The sequence below is a fragment of the Elgaria multicarinata genome, chromosome 2 (assembly GCF_023053635.1).
Source record: "Elgaria multicarinata webbii isolate HBS135686 ecotype San Diego chromosome 2, rElgMul1.1.pri, whole genome shotgun sequence".
Lineage (NCBI taxonomy): Eukaryota > Metazoa > Chordata > Lepidosauria > Squamata > Anguidae > Elgaria > Elgaria multicarinata.
This window is the reverse complement of record NC_086172.1, coordinates 78,727,821-78,733,958: the sequence shown is the minus strand read 5'-3', so window position 1 is coordinate 78,733,958 and position 6,138 is coordinate 78,727,821.

Here is a 6,138-nt window from a genome sequence, read left to right as displayed (position 1 = left end):
ATTCTTTGTCGTGCAGTTTGCTTACAATTAAATTTTATTGAATTGGTAAAGCGAGAGGGGGGAACCTGCTTTTTTCAGCATTGATTGACAGGTTTATTTCCCAATCATGATAACTGATCAGCCCTTGTGAAGCACCCTCCAATCCCAATCTTGGAGGGAGGGAATAAGCAAAACAGGATACTTAGTAACTTTTCTTTGTTTGTTTTTTGTAGGACTTTTGTCACTTTTTGAGTGCATTGGTGAAGCAGTAGCCCCAGCAAACTCACACACACAACCTTAAATAATATGCAAAGTAAAATAACAGATAGGCAACACAGCACTGCAAGGCACCCACCATAACCTTGGTGAACAACTGAATAGGTGTGGTGCAAGTGGATGATGTCGTGTATGGCATGTGGACGTGCCCAGGGCCCACTGCCCTTGAGGGTCATCAGAACCCTCCAAAGGGGAAACAGTGGAAGGAAGCCAATGATTTGCATGAGTTGATGTGTGATGTGGCTTCTCAAAGGCAGGTACCTAGACAGGACTGGCTGAATGACTGGTGGCACAGTCCACTGTCCCACTGGGCACGTCACTTTCCCCTTACTGGTAACAAACTCAGACAACGTTTTTGTTCTAATTCTTCTTGTTGTTGCGATTATTAGTATTGTTATTGTTATTACAATTATTGGCTGGGCATACCCTGGAGTGTGTGAACTGTGATGGAGGTGCGGGGGGAGCATCTTGAAAAACCAACACATCATAGCACTTTGAAATGAGTGGATGGCATGAAAGAAATTAAGTTTTTAGAAGTATTGCGACCCAAGCGTGGCAACCAAGGTCCGAGTTGTTTATCCCATGAACAGCTATGTGCTGTACACTCACTCAGTTTAAAAAATTTCTACCTTGAAGTGGTTTGACGTGGTTACCTGAAAGGAAGCTTCTGATTTAGGTTTAACTTTAAAAATTCCCCAAATATCAGGGCATGATCCGATTTCCTTCAAACTTGGCATGCCTAAGGATCTATTTAGAAGGTCTCCTGGTGGGCAGTTGCATGTGTATATCTGGAAAAATGACGGAGATACATACATTTCTGTAAATGGGGAGATCTTTTAAAAATTCACCAAAAATCAGGGGATGATCCAATTTCCTTCAAAGTGGCCATGCCCAAGGATCTATTTAGAAGGTCTCCTGGTGGGCAGTTGCATGTGTGTATCTGGAAAAATGATGGAGATACATGCATTTCTGTAAATGGGGAGATCTTTTGAAATTTTCACCAAAAATCAGGGGATGATCCGATTTCCTTCAAAGTGGCCATGCCCAAGGATCTATTTAGAAGGTCTCCTGGTGCGTAGTTGCATGTGTGTATCTAGATAAATGATGGAGATACGTGCATTTCTGTAAATGGGGAGAATTTTTTAAAAATTCACCAAAAATCAGGGGATGATCCGATTTCCTATGCCTAAGGATCTGTTTAGAAGCACTCCTGGTGCCCATTTTCATGTTTCTAAATTGAACACTAAAAAGTTATAGGCGTTTGACATTTTCAATGCAAGTCTATGTGGGGGGGAGCAGAGATCCGGATCCACCCCGGAGCAGAGAGGACTGGAGGTGGATCGTCCCAAAGCAGAGCGCACCCAATCCAAAAGTTGCGGATCGTGATCCAGAGTGGATTGGGGGGTCGAGGCACAGCCCTACTTTAAAGGTAATAACCAACACTTTGCCCGGAAACTAATTATAAGCTAATTCCTGACTTAACACCTCTAGTTTCTAGTTTCTTTGTCAACAATAAATATTACTGCATTCTCAAATTTGGTCATATTTTTATGGACATAACCCAAAGATGAAAACTATCAATCCACATGTGCAAATTATAAATCAGGGAGGTATGTATGGCTTTTTAATGGCAATAAAAATCCACACTTATGCTGTTCTGAACTCCTTGGAGCGAGGACATACTGCCAGCCCATGAGATTCAACTGCCTGAACTGGATCCATACCTTCTGCAATTGCTGCCCAACTTTTTGTTTGTTTTGCTATATTAAAAAAAAAGGATGGGAAATAAAGAATTTTTTTAAAGTGACTTTGGGCCAGTCTCAGACTCTCAGCCCAACCTACCTCACAGGGTTGTTGTTGTGAGGATTAAATGGAGAACAGGAAGAATATGAATGCCACCTTGAATATGAATGTCCCAATTGGACCAGTGGGGAGGATGGCCAAAATGACATGACTTCCCCGCCTTCACTCCAATCGGGTCCTTTGAGCGTGCTTTCCAAGGCCCTGGAAAGCATGATTTCCTGCTGCCCCCACACTTATAGGCCCGATTGGAGCAGAAAGGGGGTCAGAGCCTCTAAGCATGCTTTCCCACTACCCCTCCACTGCTCCAGTTGGGGCCTCCATGTTTCCTCATTAGTTACTTTAAAACAAAGTAACTAATGAGGACCAAGTACTGAATTGAGAGGGAAAAGTTCTGTTTAAAACTAATTAAGGTGAGACAGAAAAAGCACTGAACAAATTCCCAAATAGGAAGTCCTCAGGTGATTTGCCGAAAGATCATACAGGGGATGTTAATGATGTAGACTTCACCTGAGAGTTTCAGGGATTTGGTTTTTAGATGACACCGACCCAACTATAAAACGAGTGATTCCATTTACTAGTCTTGCTCTTGGGCTTTACGGATGACATTCCGTTCTCTTCACAGGTAAGATCAACAAACAGCTTAATTCCTTGGTATTAAATATGTACTGTATATATAAGGTGAATATATGAAAAGGAGGGCAGGGCTTCTTTATCTTTAGGAGTTGTATTGAAAAGGGAATTTCAGCAGGTGTCATTTGTATGCATGCAGCACCTGGTGAAATTCCATCTTCATCACAACAGTTAAAGTTGCAGGAGCCCTGCCCTCTATTGTATCTGGTCAAGGGGGCAGGGCCCTTTCCTCCTTTTCATATGGTCACCCTACATTCAAAAGATGTCTCCAGCAATTTTCCTGTGCCTGAACACAGCCAGCATATGAAGCTGATCTCTAGAAACACTGGTTCAAGTACATAGACCAATTGGTTAATTTATTTATTTTATTTATTCCATTTCTTGACTGCCCAACAGCCAAAGCTCTTGGCTATTCATTTTGTGTTTTCACCTGGCTCTGCAGCCAACCTATATACTCCAACCCATATAAAAATGAAAGTTGACATTAATGAAAGACACATCTTGTCATTGCTCATTGAGGAGAGAGATTTAACACTCAGTATCTCCTCATTCTGTTGATATTGACTAGGGCTGTGGTCCGCTTCGCTTCACAGCACAGAAGCGATAACGAGGCGGCCTGATTCGCCTCCAGAAATGGCAGAGAAGAAGTGAGTCAGGGGGCTGCGGATCAAGGCAAAGAAAATTGCCTTGATCCAGAGCTCCGAATGCACGTAAGTAGGGGGGAGATGGACTCATCTGGCACTGCTGCCGCCACCACAGTCCCTGCGGTGACAGCGATGGAGCCAGGTAAGGGGACAGGAAGGAAGAAGTCTTACCTGTATCCATCACGGTCTGTCACGGGCTTCAATTGAGGCCCCAGCTTCAAGCAGAAGAGGCCACAGCCTTCTCTTCTGTTTGAAGCCGGGGCCTCAATTGAAGCCCATGATGGACCATGACAGATGCAGGTAAGGGGGCGGGGGGTTGGCCTACCTGGCGACACCAGCGGCATCAGCGTCCATGTGGTGGCAGCGGCAGAGCCAGGTAAGGGGAAAGTGAGGAGGAGGGAGGCTTACCTGTGTCCATCAAGGTCTGTCGCGGGCTTCAATTGAGGCCCCAGCTTCAAGCAGAAGAGGCCATGGCCTTCCCTTCCGCTTGAAACCAGGGGCCTCAATTGAAGCCTGTGACAGACGCAGGTAAGGGGGTGGGGGGTTGGCCTACCTGGTGCTGCTGGCAGCATCAGCGTCCATGCGGCATCGGCGGAGCCAGGTAAGGGGGCAGGGAGGAGGGAGGCTTACCTGTGTCTGTTGCCGTCCTTCGTGGGCTTCAATTGAGGTCCCAGTTGGAGCCGGAAGTGAAGGCTGAGGCCTCTTACGGCTTCAAGCCAGGGCCTCAATTGAAGCCCGTGATGATGGACACAGGTAAGGGGGTGGGGGGTTGGCTTTCCTGGCGCTGCCTATAATGCCATCCATGTGACGACGGTGACAGAGCTGGATCGCGGAGCGGAGCAGGGGACAGGCAGATTGGCCCGAAGAGGATCGGGCCCAATCTGGAAGTTCCAGATCGGGCCACAAAGTGGATCGGGTGATCCGTGCACAGCCCTAATATTCACTATGAAGTGGTATGAAAGCAGTATATGATATGTGTCATGGGCCCCCACAGTTGTCAGTGCACTTCAATCCTTGATATTTAGATCATTGCATTATCTAGTTTCTAGTTCACTGCCTCATTATAACGGGGATTACTCAGAGTGGAACATCTGACCCACTTGGAAGGATCTATACTAGTCAAGTTAGAACGTGTCTTACTGTTTTTAAGTGTGCATTTGGTAGTATTTCGCCACATGATGTTCAGTTTGAGACATTTTATTATTGTCTGTTCTCCGTTTTTTATTTTGAACTTCTCTGAAATAAGTAGTTCTATTTGGTATGATGTGGCCGATTTCATCGTATTAAAAGGGTTTCCTGTCATTCTTAATTAGCCAATCGCATTCCTGGGGGCACGTTTATGTAATTTCCGTGCCCAAAGTTGGAGCCGTGTTTTTTTTTCCCAAGCCTCTTTTTTGCAGACATTTTTAAATTTCAGTTTTGAGAGGCTGCTTCCTGGTTTGTTTGCCGGTGGAGAGAAGAGGAAGTGGGAGGGGAAATTGGCAGACAGGGAAAAAGAACAAACGGATTTGTTTTCTTAGTGTGGCCAAAAGGAATGCATTCCCATGGAAAGAGAAAAGTAAGTAAATGTTTTAAAAATTGCTACGTTTTAAGTCGTTCAAAAACAAAACGTTCAATGACTGTAAAAACAACATTTCATGTACTAGTGTAGATCCCCTCTTGGTCAGGAGGTCCTACAGACCTTATATGGTTTGGAAAGAGTTGATGGATGTTGCTGATTCCTGGCAGCCAAAAGGAGTTGTCTGGATGCCATGGACATCAGATAAGGCAATAAGCCCTAAATCTGGGGGATGAGCAAACATCATGCAGACACTGGGGCCATGTGAATCTGCAAACTCATGATCCCCAAAGTACTCCAAATTCCATCTTGGTGCTTCTTCCAACTCAAGTATCAGATTACATTCATATCTGTGCATATTTTCATCAGTATTTTTCCAAATGTAAGCGTCATTTGTGTGCATCTTTGAAATTTATGCATTCTTCTCCCGCTGATCAAAGCATATTTGTACAATTTTTTCAAACACATTTTTTCAATTTTCACCAGGGCAGGAGAAATTCTCCAACAATTTTTAATAGGCAGGGTTCACCATTGGCAAGAGCTGTACCCCAGTTTGGTTTTCATTTTCTTTTTACACTGCCACTGCAAATGGCAACAGCAGCAACTTCTGCATTCTCCTTATTACCACATTACCTCATTGTCCCATGGCATTGGGGAGTGAGGGAAAATGGGGAAGAAAAATTTGGTGGGGGGGGGTTTCTGCAACGTGGCCTTTTATTTCTAAGTATTGAGAAAATAAAAAATCTCAGGGCTTTTCTCAGAAAAAGTTTTTTTCTGAGAAATTTTGGCTCAGCTCTAGTTGTCATTCTTCATAGTTCAGCACCTTCCCCAGGATCTTCCAAATGTTAGATCTCTGAGAGGTGATTCTGAATACATCATGACTCTAATGCAGGTGCTGATAATACTGCTCCTTCCCTGAAAGCCCTGTAGCAGGTGTGAAGGGGCAGTGTTGTGTCCAGCTCCAGGGAAGGCATGGAGTTAGTTCTGACCTCCAGTTTCCTCAACATTTTCTTCCCCCGTGAAAGAGACTTCCATTTATTTATTTATTTATTTATTTGCCTCATTCTCAGGGAATTTTGTAATTTGTTTTGATGGTATTTTTTTACCTTATCTAAACACTATTCTTTCCATTACATTTTTTCCTTTCTATTACATATCTTACATTTCTATTACATTTCTTTCTATTACATATCTCTCCATTACTCTGAAGTCTCCTAGGTTCCTTGTGCTTTCAATGAATTACTTGTT